General features: G+C 48.2%; 1 pseudogene; it reads right to left on the bottom strand.

The window, feature by feature from the left end:
* Positions 1 to 352: 352 nt before the first annotated feature.
* On the bottom strand, positions 353 to 2,137 carry LOC112899356 (annotated as a pseudogene).
* Between the last annotated feature and the right edge of the window lie 13,578 nt (positions 2,138 to 15,715).

Consider the following 15,715-nt stretch of genomic DNA (forward strand, 5'->3'; position numbering starts at 1 on the left):
AAGACACATCACAAATTAAGTCGAAAACAACCCGTTGCACTCTGAATCTTGTGTTATGTGGTGCTATCACCCAAATGTCAGCAGTGTTTGTCATCACCCAAATCTTGGCAGTGGGGATGCCACCGGTGATGGGTGATGGAGGTGAAAAGGGAGAAGCAAGCTCTGTCAGCACGATGGAGAGGACTGAGAATTTGTTACCTGTTTTGGTCAAAGGGAATACCAAGAGAGGATGACTTGTTACCTGTTTTGGAACGAACGGAATAGCTGAAAAGATCTGTAATTTGGAACGAAGAGAGTAGCTGTTTTGGCTGAAAGAAATAACAAGAGAAAGGTGATTTGTAAGTGCCCGAGGTTGATTCGAAAACTAAACAATTGCTTGAGTATAGCATTAATTAACCTTTTATCATTTTATCGTGCATGAATTCAGCGGTGGCCGACCGTATATGGAAAAATCTGAACATGTGAGGTTAGAGAGGAAAAGGCTTTTGGGGGTGGGAGGGGGATCGGTGGTGGTCTGGTGGAAGGAGCCCGGGGACAAGGCGGCGAGCATCACTCACGAGCACACACTATCTCGACAAACTTGCGGGAGTTGATCATGGATCCGCCGTCGGGCTGGAACGCCTCGTCCACCTCGGCCTGCAGCTCCCGCGCCCTGGCCCTCATCGGGGCCCCGTCCTCGCCGGAGAGCAGCGACGCCACCGCCGCCGCCACGCCGGCGCGTGTCATCGGCCCGCTATCGTCGTCGAACGACGTGCCGACGCGCCACAGCTCCGCCACGGCGCGGGCGTCCATCTGCTGGTCGCCGAAGAAGGGGCGGCACGCCATGGGCACGCCGCCCGACACCCCCTCGACGACCGATCCCCACCCGGAGTGTGCCACGAACGCGCCCACCGCCGGGTGCCGCAGCACGGCGGCCTGCGGCGCCCACGGCACGAGGAGGCCGTTGCCCTTGGCCCCGGCGCGGTCCAGGAACCCCAGCGGGAGCAGCGGCCACGACTCCTCCCGGAGCGACCACAGGAAGGGCGCGCCGCTGGCCTCGAGCCCGGTGGCCAGCTCGCGCAGCTCGTCCGGCGGCGGCGCGGCGACCGTGCCGAAGCTGACGTACACCACGGCGCGTTCGGGTCGGCGGTCGAGCCAGGCGAGGCACCCGTGCGGGTCGCCGGCCGGGGCCACGGCGCCAGGGAGGAGGTGGTACGGTCCGATGGCGAGGCTGTCGGGGAGCGCGTCGGCGAGGGCGGCGGAGACCTCCGGCGGGAAGAGGCCCGGGAACGCGTTGAGCGCGACGGCGGTGGCGGCGCGGGGCAGCCTCTGCGCGACGCGGTGGAGGAGGCGGCTCATGACGCGGTGCATGTCGCCGCTGGCGTTGGCGCCGCCGAAGGGGAGGTCACGGACGCGGAAGCTCCCGAGCCCCGGGTGGGAGCTCAGAAGCTCGTCGCCCCTGCTCGCCGCTGCAACAATGAAAGAAAGAAAGAACTGAGAATGCATGGGCTCATGTAACGCAGCGAGGGCGAGACAACTCGAGCTGGAGCCTGAAGGTTGATCGCACCGTGGCCGACGATGTCCTCGCGTAGCGCGTCGCCGCGGAGGTGCGCCAGGAGCGCGCACGGGCCGCCCGTCCAGACCGCAACCCAGGGCACCCCGGCATCCGCGGCCATCGACATGAAGGCGTCCCCGACCACGCAGCTCACCCTCGCGGCCCCCGTCGCCGCGGCGCCGGCCGCTTCCAGCGACTGCTTTAGCCCGCCGGCCTCCGCGACCTCCACGAACAACTCCATCGCCACGCCGGCGTCTCGTCGTCGTCGCCTTCCCCGCCTCCCGTCGGGACCTCCACGAAGCGCAGGTTCCCCGGGACGGCCGCGCCGCGGAGCCGCTCCAGGGAGCCGGCGGTGGAGACGAAGGAGAAGGTCGCGGACGGCGCCGCGGTGGCAAGGGCGCGCGCGACCGCGAGGAGCTTCGGGGCGTGGGAGCTGAAGGGGAAGGCTACCACGGCGACGTGCGGCGACCCCATCGTACGTAGCAGTAGAGCACACGGGGCGTGGACGATGTGCGCGTACCTGGGACCGGGTCGATTTACTTCCCAAGTTCCTATATATGCCGCGACTCCAGATGGACAACTGCAGATGTGTTGTGTGCTTGCAGTGGCGGCTATATTTTTTCTTACGAAACACAGTAAAAATATGGACGCGCACACATGATATCTTTATGAATTTGCAGCTGCATGACTCTAATTAATACTTTCTAATCATATTGTTATATCTAAGAATGTTATGGATAAAAGTAATATCCTATTTTTTCTAGAGGTGGATCAAAACGTAACCCATTCCTGCAAAAGGAGCAGGGTTACTGTAGTAGCACACCCGCCCCTGGAATTGCATCTTTAGGGGCGGGTGGCGCCATGATCCGCCCCTGAAAATGTGACTGGGGCGGGTCATGGCGCCACCCGCCTCTAAAGATAGGATTTCCAGGGATGGGTGTCGCCATCACCGATCTCTGAAAATGGGGCTCGTAGAAGGGCGCATGGCGCCTCCACCCGTCCTACAAATATTTTTCACATTGGTACAAAAAGTCAATTAAATAAGAAAAAATAGCAAACCACATCAAAAAAGTGAAATTGTACCCTAAGGCTATTGTGCCCTATAGAACTAGAAAAAAAATATGCCAAGTATCTTTCAGATTATATAATGTTTAAGAGTGTGGAAACCAGTAGGTATGACTTGAGTTGTACGGGATGGTAAATGTTGGAGAACCCTACATTATTGTTTCAACACTCTTAACTATTTTGTACACTGAAATATAGTTGTCAAATTTGTTTCTAGTTCTATAGGTGACAATAGCCTTAGGGTCAAAATTTCACCTTTTTTGGATGTGTTTTACTATATTATTTGAATTAATTGAATTTTTAGTATAAAATTAAAAAAGATTTCTAGGGGCGGGTGAACCACCACCCACCCCTAGAAATGATTTGTAGGGACGGATGGAGGGTCACCCGATCCTGAAAATACATTTCTCGGGGCGGGTGGGGGATCACCCGCCCTTGAAAATTCATGCTCTATGTATGTTGAACCGGCCAAGGACTTAGCAAAATTTTCATTTCATTTCACGCGGATGATGATGTTACGCTGCCAAAATTTCCTCTTCCCCACCGGCGCCTCTCCGCGGCGGCTCGGCCCTCCTGCTTGCCGGCGCCTCTCCCCAGCGGCTCTCCTTCGCCGCCGCGGCTCCTCATCCGCGGTGCTCCCTAGACGCACCGGGCCTCCACTCCTCTCCGCTACCTCGTTGTCGACCTCCCTCGGCCCGCTGCCTGCGCGCCTCCCTTGACCGGCCGCCAGCACGCCTCCCTCGACCGGCCATCCGCGCGCCTCCCTCGCCCCGCTGCCGCATGCCTCTGGATCCGGACTGCGGCCGTGCACCTCTGGATCCGACCCGCTGCCGTGCGCACCTCTGGATCTGCGGTAATGCCCCTCTCCTCCCCTCCCCTCCGGCCCATGCCCTTCCTCAGCATCAGGTGAGTTCTTGATTTTTTTTCTTTTGAATTATATAATGAATTAGTTAGTAAATTAGTTAATGTATAAGTGAAAAAATGTGAACACATATGGTTTGTAACATGTGAAAGTAAATGTAACATGTGAATTTTTAGTGGAATTTCTTTTTATTTTGCAATTATAGTTAACTTTCATGTGAATTTTAATTAAATATATGAGGAATATGAGTGTAATTAGTGAATTTTCATGTGGATGCATTGTCATTTTGAAAATATGAGTTAGTGAATTAGTGGATATGAGTTATTGAGAATGTGAAATAGTGCTGTTTTGAGAATGTAAAATAGTGAATTATTGTTTCATGAATCGTGGCTTTGGTCATGGTAGATTGGGTCGTGCTAGTGTTGGTCGTGGTTGGGGGCATCAGGATTTCCCTTTGCCTGAGGCTCGCCCTCCTAGCATCACTTTCAGTAGAGTCAACGGGCCCAATATCCTCAAACAACCGTACCAACTCCAGGAATAGTAAGATCCATCTTTTTATCTTCTTAAGAATGTTTGATCCTTATTAATGTTACATTATCTCTAATGCAGCGGATCGATGTGTTTACATGGCTTGCCGAGGTAGTAAAATGCCTAGATGGTACACCTCATCAGGTGGAAATCATGGAACGCCGACATTTCAAGAAACTAACAATCTCTTTCGAGATACTAGCAAGAGGAGATCTAGGTGCTGGAGAAATGCGGACAATCCGCTCAAGTCTCAACGTATCCCCTCTCGCGAGGAGGTGCTCCTCAATCATAGAACCGAAGCAGATATTGACCTCCCATATTAAATTGCGCTAGCTAGACTTGGAGCCGGAGACTTCTATATTGAGCTGCATGCACTAATCACACCTAAAATCCTAAAATAATAATGAAAAATGACTGCAACAATACATTTATCCGAATACAAAGGTTTCCTTCATGAGGAATCTAAGTTGTGGTATGCACTCTTCAAATCCAGGCAAACCCTATTAGACCACTCAAAAATGCGCTTATGTAAATGGCAATTGCGAGATTGCAAAGTTTTGTTATGGGCATGTGATGTGTTGATAGATCATAGGGGTGGGGGGTGGGGTGGGTGTTTTGATCCTAGGAGGTGTTTGGTTTGAAGTCATAGCTTGCTACAGTCCATCACGCCTAATGTTAGTAAGGTTTCACCAGCACCTATTTGGTTTTAGCTGTAGATGTGGCAAGATTTCATTGCAGAAAACTTATTGCAGTTGCTATTGACTAATAAAAGTGTGATAAGATTCTCTTATCTTTACCAGAAGTAGTAAAGAATTTGATGAACTAACCTTATTTAAGTTTTTAAAAAATTGTAACACATACTGGCAATCTAAATGAATGAACTAAACAGGCCCAGAGTACATCCAATGCCCAACCTCTTTCCTGAGCTTGCCAGGGGTCGCAGAGCGCGCGTCGTAGAAGGCCCACTTGCGGCCACGAGCAGATCACTCCCTGTAACACCCTAAATTTTGCAAAGTATAAAAAATGAATAAAATAATAGATTAAAGGGTCGTAGGATTTTGATAAACAATTTTCCTTAAGTATAAAAATAAATATAGGAAAAACCATATGAATGTGCATTTCATGCTCTTTGCATTGTTTCATTGGTTGTGAGTCATTTGGATTTAAATTTGAATTCAAGTTTTCATTTTCAAACTCAAACGCATTTGCTTTGTTTTTCCTCTCTCTTTTCCCTCTCTTTTCACTCCTTTGGGCCCAGCCCAGCCGGCCATTTCCTCTCCCCTCTCCTTCTTCTCTTTTCCCCTTTTTGCAGCCCGGCCCAGCCAGTAGCTCTTTCTCTTCCCCCCTCTCTTCTTTCTCCCGCGCGCGGCCCACTCGGCCCCTGGCCCACCAGCCGCACGTGCCCGCTTCCCCCTTCTCTCCCCCCTCGCGCTGACAGGCGGGGCCCGCCTGTCGGGTTCCCCTTCCCCGCGCCGCACCGGACTCGAGCTCGAGTCCGGCTCGTCCCCGCGCCGCCTCCGCCACGGGCCCGCACGCCCAGGCGCCCACGACCGCTCCTATTTAAGCCGCCGTACCCCCCCCCCCCACGCCTCGTTCCCCAAGCCGCAGCCGCCTCGCGCCCTAAACCCTAGCCTACGCGCTCGCCGCCGCCCGTGCTTCGGCCTGCCACCGCGCCGCCATTCCGCTGCCGCTCGCCGTCTAACGACCACCCCCGAAGCATCACGTGGTGGTGAGGACCCTCACCGGCCTCTCTTTTCCCTCCCCCGCGTCTTCCCCGTGGCTGCACGAGCTCGCCGGAGCTTCCGAGCCGCCGCCCGCCGTCGCACCGCCGCTACGACCGATTTCGCCGCCCCCAATCGCCCTAGATCGGTTCCCCACGTCGCCCTCTACCTCCCCGTCCAAACCGCGCTCGAAACCAAGGCCGGGGACGCGATTTCGCATTTCCCCGGCGAGCCGCCGCCGCCTCCACCCCACCGCCGGCGTTCCGCCGCCGTTTCAGCCGTCGCCCGAGCCGCCTGGCCGTTGGATATAGATCCAACAGCCCAGATCCGATCTATCCGTGGGTCAAACCCACCCGGTACCTGTCAACCATGCTACTTTCACATATTAGCCCTTGAGTTTTTCTAGAATCAACCCGCAGTCCGTTCCAGTTCAAAAGTAATCGCGTTTAGGTCCTGTTTCTTCTGTTTAGACCCCTGTAGTTTTCCAAAATAGAACCCGCGGTCCAATATCCCTCGATTTTGCGTTCTAACCCCTCTATCTAGGGTTTAATTACGATCTAGCCCCTGGCCCTTCTAGTTCAAATCTTTCGCAGATAAGCCCCTGGAACCCTGTTTTAGCCCTAACTTCTCCGTTTTAACTCCGATTTCATCGATTCTTGCGCTCACGCGATCCTTACGACTTATACAATATTTTTAAAATATTATTTTGTTCTGTTTATATCGATTGGTGTACTGTTTCTTATTATTTGCACTTGTTTGCCTGTATGTGCTTGTGTACGACGTTAGATGGTGCGCAGTTCGAGGATCCGCAGGGTCAAGACTTTGAAGAATTTCCTAAGCAGCAGCAGTTTGCTAACGAAGGCAAGTGGTCCTTGATCATGTTTCAGTCCTATTAATATCACAATTACACCTTTACTTTATTTGCATGCATGTGTCTAGAACATGATGGAACCCAAGTTAAGGACATGCCTAGTTTCAATTTAACTTCCTTGATTAAACCGGGGTATACTTATGTTGTAGTTACGCTAATTGCTTCTACATAGATTTTGGTTGGATAACTTGGATATAAATGATGATGTTTTACCTATTCTGGAATGTTGTTTGGTGATAAATAAGATTATTGGATCAATTGGAACATAGAGAACCACCCAAGAAAACAGTACAACCACAATAACTATATGGCTCTGGTCTTGGCTAATTAATTAGAAACCTTAGCTTGTGATGATCTTGCCGAAAGGGCAAGAGGGGTTGCATTGACAGGGTATAGCTCGGTCCTTTTGAGGCACATGGCTATGTGGTCCTTGGCTAAGGTATTTCCTCATTAGGGAGGGTTATGACCGGTTTGACTTGAAACCTTAGCGGATTGTCATAAGTTAGGGAATCTTTGTAAAGACCTCGTAGTGAATCCCTGCCACTCACCTCGGAAGTATTTAAGGGCCTTGCAAACCCGGGCATCAAGGGAAACATGAGTTGTGGATAAAGTGTACAACCTCTGCAGAGTGAAAACTGATATATCAGCCGTGCTCACGGTTAAGAGCGGCTTGGACCCTCACATGATAATTAAACTTAAAGATGATCTAAATCGCTGGTTCTGTTTACTTATCGCTGTGTTGTGGATTGTTTCACTTCAGATAGCTTATTTAAAGGCTGGTATATACTTACATTTAGCTAATACGTGCTTAATTAAAATTTGACCAACTAAAAATGCTTACCGCAGTCAAACCATGTCAGCTTTTCCTTAAGTATAGCCGTGCATGTCATATAATTTACTCCACTTGCTGAGTACCAACCATAGGTGTACTCATGCTTGCTTTATTAAAACCAATGCTGCTCAGAATAAGATAATTGTCCGGAGTTTCCTGAAGACATTAGAGAATTTTAGGCGTATGTCTCCCAGTCAACTGCCTGTGAAGTTGAAGTCCGCTGCTATTTATCGACGTTTATTTATTCGTTTAACATTAAGACTGTCGGTCAATTACTATTATACTCCTCTTCGTTAATGTATTGTTTCGGATATTCGCTTGTGATGTCTACTGTATGTGCGGAACTTGATCCTGACGCACATATGGGATGCATTCGGTTACTTTTCCTAAACCGGGTGTGACACTCCCGCAGTCGCCCTCCTCCTTCATCTTTGGACTACTTGCTCTTGAGATCTGTGCTTTGCAATTGCATCTTTGCAAGCACGTTTAGTTTGCTCTATTTTCTCCCGGATAAACCGTTTATGTCGTAGTAGGTTGTCTGGGCATCTCATCTCACTCATGTGGGGGGAGAAGGTAATGCAGTGCCATTATGGCAAACTTACAGGGGAATCGGACATCGGCGTCAGGGCACCACTTCCTTTGTCTGCGCCTGCATCATTTCTGTGTTGCCTTGCAGAGAGTGCATCGCCCATGGCGTTGCTAAGTTTTGCAGTGCCTATGCTTGTTTTGTGCAGTGTGGGATTGCTCCTAGGAGATACAAGACCATCTGAACATATTTTCAGTGCATCAGTGTGGAGTCATGCACATAATTTCAGTGCGAAAAGCAATGCTTTGATGTGCTATCTGTCATCTGTGCAAGTTTTGAGTTTGTTTTCTGATGACAGCGCTGAACTGAGCTGAAGTTACTGAACTGACGAAACATGCTTGTGTCTACCTGTGCAGGTGGAGATGACGTGCCGAGGGCGACCCCTCCCCGCGTTCCTGACCCTGCAGCATGTCCGGGACGGCATCTGGTGCCAGGGCGACGCTGCCGTCTCGCCGTCGGTGGCGCCACCGGAATGCCAGCCGCTAGCCACCTCATGGTTTTGCAGTACGGCAAAAGACCGTAGTAGACACCGCTATCATGGCAGGATACTTCAAGACTCTCTTCCCCCTCATGTGAGAAGATAGAGAGCTATATATGCCTCACGGTTCTTCAATATGATACGATAGAACCTAAAATTGCTTGTGTGGCATAGCCTTCTGCTCTTGAGACATGCTCACCTTCAGCTGCATGCATGGTCTGAAATTCGTAGACGTTTTTTTTTTTCCAGAGCGGGCGAACCCGGAATTTCATTATCCAGAAGCAACGAAATTACAGTTTTGAGAGATCGGAAGAAGAGCGCGCGCGCCCCTCCACCTCTCCAGTGCATAGATTCAGTTTTTAGAGCGCGCTGCCACAAGTCTCACAGCGAAAGTACAAAAACAACAGCACACAGGGCTGCACAACCACACGACCATCACTATAGGACTAAACCACTAAAAACGCAAGGAGCCAAGGTCGCCATGGGGCTCGACCATACTCCTCTTTTCCCCTTCAGTAACTCTTGCACTTTTTGATCAGTTCTGAATCAGGTTGCCTCTCCCTCCGCCCTGTGAGTAGACTTGGGCGTGAAACTCCAGAGAGGATCTCTGTCCCAGCTTCAAGCAGCACACGATCGTCTTCCTTCTGGAGACCTGCCCAGTAAGTTAAAAAGAAGCATGCAAGGCAGATCACTTCAGTTGGTGAACGAACAAACTTAAAAGCATATGTTGTCCCTATCTCTCCAGAGAGCCCAGCAGATTGCAGCCAAACCAACCATATGAAATTTACCCCCCGTTGGAATGAAACGGGCTGCCCACTCCCAGAATTGCTCAAAAAAAGTAGTTGTTCTGCAAGTACTACCAAAAATATGAGCAGTAAGGCTCCACACGTATTTAGCCATGGGGCAATCAAACATCAAATGTTGGACGTTCTCATCCTGTGAACAGAAGGCACAACTTTTATTACCACGCCAATTTCTCTTAATGAGATTGTCTTTGGTAAGTATTGCGTTTTTGTCCATCAGCCACATCCAAATTTTAATTTTTAGAGGAATTTTGGCCTTCCAGATTTTCTTATTGGGGGACCCGAGCAGCCCCCACAAAGCTAATCATATGTGGATTTCACAGAACAATTTTGTTGTCTCTCCCACAACCAGATGGGTTTGTCATTCCCTGAGCTAATGGGGACAACACTAATCGTGTCCCTCAGCCTTCTCAAGTCATTCTGCTGGTTCTCATCCAGCCATCTTCTAAAGGCTAGTGTCCAATTTTTCTGTGCTCTGGTTGCTACAGAACCAGTTTGTTCATTGCAAATGTTAAAGAGACTAGGGAATTTTTCTTTTGAGTGGGATAGACCCACACCATGGATCTCTCTAAAAGTCTGTCATCTCCCCATTGCCAAGGGCCATAGCTCTTCCTTTTAAGTAGATCTCTCTTACTTTTAGCAAATCATTCCACACTGGAGAATTTGGTTGCCTCTTTTTTAACTGTGCTACACAGGAGCTCTTAACATACTTTTTCCTCACAATAGTTTGCCAAAGGCCTTCCTCATTTTCCAATTTCCACCACCATCTACAGAGCAGACTCAAATTGAGTTTCCTTAGGTCTTTAATCCCCAAGCCACCTTTTTTCTTTGGCTTATTGATTTCTGTCCATTTCACTAGGTAATATTTCTTTTTTGCACTACCCCGTTGCCAGAAGAATCTTTTCCTGGTTCTGTCCATTCTTTTATGGATAGTTTTTGGCAGCAAATTGATTTCAATCAATGAGATAATTTAAAGTGTTTGAGAGGCACCTCATATACCTCCCATCTAATTCACCATCAACTCGTAACACAGGGAGCAGTGGTAGAGGAGAACAATATTTTTAATGGTTTCAAACCACATGGCGTAGCACACTCTAGATTTGGAGACATCTGGAAACCCTTGGAAACAGCTCCTGAAAGTTTCTCTCGATATGTAGCAGACAAGAGTACATCAGATTGAAACATAACTAAGCAGGCATGCAGAGGATGCAGTGTTAGGTTTAAAGCTGAAGGTCTATCCGTTGCTAGGGATGAAGGTCTACCGCTTCATTGGAGCATAGCAGCCGAAGGCAGCCACAGGAGGGATGAAGGAGGGAGCCACGCGGCGAAGCTCCGGCTTGTTTGGTTGGACCGTGATGGACGGGTTGGTCCGTAACACACCGGATGCTATGATCAGGTTCGGATTTCGGATCAGATCATTCCGGATTGGTCCATGCGCCAAACCAAATGCTCTGTACGTGCATTCCTTGGGGTCAGCTGACCCAGATAAAAATCTTCAAATTCCATTGCAAGTTCCTCTTCAATACATGCAAATCACTTTCTAAAGCAGACAAAACAAACACAGTTGCAAGTTCCTCTTCAATACATGCAAGTTCCTCTCCCGCAAGCATCAACACAAACTTGTAACCATGGACCGCGGTCTAGAGGTGTGGCTGTACAGCATTGGTTCACGATGCCTCCCAATCCGATACGAGTTCTAGCTCACCGCTAGTCACCTGATCAACTACTGCCCTCATAGGCAATGGCCATTTCTTCAGCTTCGAACAGACACATCCCTACCTTCATCTCCCGAGCATCTAGATCCCCGCCTTTCCATTCATTTAAAGAGAAACCAATCATGTTTGGTGCAACAACCGCAAGAATATAACCACATTTATTATAGACTGTCAGAGGTTACAAACCAAGCTAAGTTCTCATCAATCCAAGTCCAGTAATTCACCTAAGAAATGAACACCTAACAAGCAATTCACCATCTGAGCAATTCAATGCAGTAACTAGTTAACTACAGAGCTAAACTATCGAGAACCAAAATGAAAGGTAAAATAAGCGTTTTTGTCCCTCAAACTTTGAATCGAGGGAGTTCATCCCTCAACTTTCAAATAGACCAATATACTCCCTCAACTTTCATACTTTCATTTTTAGGTCAAACTCATCCTTATGCTGATATTATACTCCATAATAACATAAGATTTATGAAAAATTTCTCTTTGCCCTTAGCTCCTTCCCCTTCTAAATTCATTTAGGAGCTGAACATAGAATTTTATTTACGCATGCATCATATTGTATTGCAGACTCATGAAAAGTAAAATTAAAGCTACTTTGCATAACTACGTACTACCATATAAAAATGTTGCAGAAAGTTGAGCGAAAGGGTGACACTATATTGAGGAGGGGAAAAGAAACTAAGGATAAAAAACTTTTTGCATTTATCTCATATTATTATGGAGCATAATATAATATCAGTATAAGGACGAGTTTGACCTCAAAACAAAAGTTGAGCGACGAATTTGACCTTCAGGATAAAGTTGAGGGACCAAAATACCTATTTTACCAAAATGAAACTGAGGACTGAGAAGGTATGAGAGCGCACGGTATTAATCTGAAAACTAAAGTTGTTTCAGGGGAAGTAAATGAATATGCATGGCTGGCAGGCAAGGAACTGAAGTCAATTCGTTTGCTGTGTTGTTCTCGATGCCTTCCATTTCTACATTTAGCTAGCTTTGCCAAGCTCTCCAGGGCGAACCAAACAGTCTGAACTCTGACATTGGCGTGCTCGACGTTATGTATAGCTAGAACAGACAGTAGCATCGGTGCCAGCAGATTAGAACATCGCAGCCTACGGCTATTCCCATCTATTTCCAAAGTTCTGGATGCTCTCCACTGGTGAACTCACAATTCTTATTGTGCCTGCTGGTACCACCTCCCTCCTTTTCTGCTTTCTTTGCCTCCAGCCCTCCTCGGCTCCTCGCACAAAAAGAAAAATACCTTTTGTCACCAACTATACTCCAAATATCTTGAGAGAAAATACCGCTTAATCTACTTTCTTAGCCAATGCAGCCCTTTTTAGATATGTTCACGACAATTTTTTAAGACATGTAATCAAACAATTAATTTACAAAGCAGCAACCAAAAATTTTAATATGTTCAGGAAGTATTATTTAAACTTGAATTATAGTATTTTTTTCATGGCTGAGTTCATTGTTCGAGGGGAAACAATGTTGAGATCATTAGGAAACACCAATTAAAAAACCTAGAATATACGTGCAAGATCTTATTCCGTTCAATTAACTGACGAAAACCTCCCGTGAGGAGGCTCCTCAATCGTATAAGAAGATATTGACGCCCACATTAAATTGCAATAGCTAGGACTGGAACAGGAGACTTCTCACACATGTGTGATCTCTTTTCTCCTTCCGCGGGCCCGGCCAACTTTTGGTGAGCCCAGCCCACGACAGAACTTCCAGGAATACTATTAAGGCCCCGGCCCCGGCCCACGCTCGCCTGAGCAGCAAGCAGCTCCGGGCCGTCACGTTGAGATTAGCAGGCGCCCGGCTCTTGACAATTGCTTCCTTCGCCTCCAGGCTCCAGCCCTCCTCGGCTCGGCTCCTCGCACAAAAAGAAAAATGCCTTCGTCACCAACTATACTCCAAATATCTTGAGAGAAAATGTATGGAACCACAGATAGAAAAATAGCTTAATCAATTTTCCTAGCCAATGCAACCTTTTTTAGATATGTTCACAACAATTTGTTAAGACACGAAGCAGAATCCAAAAATTAGTTTTAAATATGTTCGGGAAGTATTTTTTAAACTTGAATTATAATATTTTTATTCATTGCTGAGTCCATTGTTAGAGGGGAAACAATGTTGAGCTCATTAGAAACACCAATTAAAAAACTAGAATATACATGCAAGTGTTGGTTTGAAAGGTAGATGACCTGATAAATTGCCTGGCGGCCTTTGCAGCTGGGAGGAGGGCGTGAGCAAAAAAAGGAGACCGAGATGAAGCTGTTGCTCGGTTCAGAGACAAGGTGGCCCTGAAATCTGAAAGAGACAAGGCAGGCACATGCCAAGCACACATACACATAAACCCTACGCTATTTCTTTCTTTGGAACCCAAACCCTACATCTAATAGTTTGAGCTGAGGATATGTATTGTGTTATTGCGTATGCTTGTTGATGTGATGGAACAATAAGAATTACTCAATCTATGTGCGTGTAAAGTGTATAGAATTAGAGTTTCCAGAAAAAAAATTAAGCGAAGTAGTATATATCAACAATATATTATATATCTTTAATCCGTCCTGTTGGAATTTTCGGTGGTCGAAAAGGCTGAAAAATAAGAGGATAAGAAAAACAGGAAAAAGGAAGATAAGAGTCCGTTCCCGTGCCTTGATCGGAGGTGCAACTGGTTCGTGGTTGCGGCTCCAGGTCGTCCAGTGCCATAATAAATAGTGGAGCCCAACACCTTTGGCATCTAGTCTAACCTAGTCCAAACCCTACCACCCCACTACAGCCGCCCGATCTCTGGCGGCGCTAGAGCCATTTGAAGGTCACCCGCCTACCCTCCGCTGCCGTTGCTGGATAGTGCTGGTGGAGACCCGAAGGACGACGGTACCCGCCGTGATCTTTTACGACTTCACCGGGAACACCTACAGGAACGACTACAGAAACGCCCTCATCGTCCCCGACTCCAGCCATGGCCAGATCCGTGTTAGCCGTCGCTCCCGGTCTAGATCTAAACCTTACTCATATTTTTGGGTTGTGCTCACGTTGTTTTAGGTGCTAGATCTTGTAAAGTTAAGTACTAGGTCATGTTTTTTGTTCAACGTTTGGTATCTTTCGCCTAAGCACCTACCCGTGAGCCATTAGAAACCCTAGATCTAGTTCAAGTTTTAGATCTTGGTTGGTTTTACGTTCCTATTCTCGGTTTCTTTCATGTTTTAGTTAGATCTATTAGTCCTAAGTGTGGATCTCGCATGAAGTAATTAGATCCGAGAGTAGCAGAAAGAGGAATGAGTAGAAAAGCTTTAGATTTGAGAAAATTCCATTAGCAAAAGTAAGATCCCACCCGAAACCCCATCCAAAATCCCAGCATAAGAACAAAAGTAAGAAGCCCATGGCGGTGCCCGGTTTCCGCTAAGTTGAAACGTACTATTGGGCGTCGCGTGGTGTTGCACCATGAGGCCATGCGGTGTGCAATGGCTCCCACTGCGGCAAAACAAAAAAAAGGAGGGAGAAAGAGTGGTGGTGCATGAGAACGACGCGACCGCGCACGGCGCGGACACGCACGTCGGCTCCTAAGCGGCCGGCCGAAAGGCCATGGCTAGAGCCGGCATGCAAGCGCGCAGCCCGCAAGGCCGCGGCACAATGGGCGACACCGTGAGCGCACCTAGGCATTAGTGACCGAAAGTCCGTGCCACAGGTGCGCCTGCACCTTCGCTGGGCACCAAGGCCCCGTGGCGCGCGGGGCATGAGAACGGTGGCGCCTGTGGCACAACCCTTAGAGTGGCATGAGAATAGCCAAGCCGAACCGTGCCATGGCCATGCATCGGCTCCATGGCCGCCGAAGCGCCGGAACTGGCGGCGCAGCCATGGTCGGCAAGGCCGGAGCAACAGAGGGCCAGCGGCAACGCACCTGAGCGTGGCATGCGGCGGCTCAGGGCCAGCCGCCCGGTGGCTGATGACAAGGGGTGGGAGGAGAAAATGATTAGGGTTTCAGGGAGCTAGGGTTCACCAGCCCTTATACCTCCGAAATTTTCTCCCATCCGCCGGATGCAATGGGCACCTGAGATCTAGCCGGGGGGAAAGGGAGCCGAGCCGGGCCACATTGACGGCCCAGCCATTGGCTGTTGGGCTGCCAGCCCAGGCGGGTGGGGGATCAGGGGAGACCGGCCGAGCCGGTTTGGCAGCCCGGTCGGAGGTTTTTGGGCTGAGAGCCCAAATGAGTTTAGTGAGTTTAGGCTCCTCGGTTTTTCCTTTTTTTGTTTAAGTTTATTCATTCCTGAGTCATTTATTCAGTTTATTTTCCCATAATGATTTTTTGAGCACTAAGTAAAATTAATTTTGGAGCATAAATGCACTGAAAATTCATGAGATTTTATTATGGGGAAATGAAACCAACGTGAATTTTATTCAGAATTGCTTAGTTTTATTTTGAGGTATTTAATTAATTTCTGACCAACGTTGACTTTAATTACTTGCCATGAGATGCTTAGTTTTATTTATGTTATTTTGTTTCTGCCCAACGGTGATGCAAAATTAATTTTCCACTGCGTTATTTATGCTAAGTTTATTCATGCTAAGTTATTTTGCTTCTCCCAACGGTGATGCAAAATTTATTTATAAGTTGTTTTAATAATTTTATTTGCTTATACCCAACGGTGATGCAAATTGTTTATTTATGTTTTTAATCTAGCCAACGCCGATTAAATTC

The sequence above is a fragment of the Panicum hallii genome, chromosome 7 (assembly GCF_002211085.1).
Source record: "Panicum hallii strain FIL2 chromosome 7, PHallii_v3.1, whole genome shotgun sequence".
NCBI classification, from domain to species: domain Eukaryota; kingdom Viridiplantae; phylum Streptophyta; class Magnoliopsida; order Poales; family Poaceae; genus Panicum; species Panicum hallii.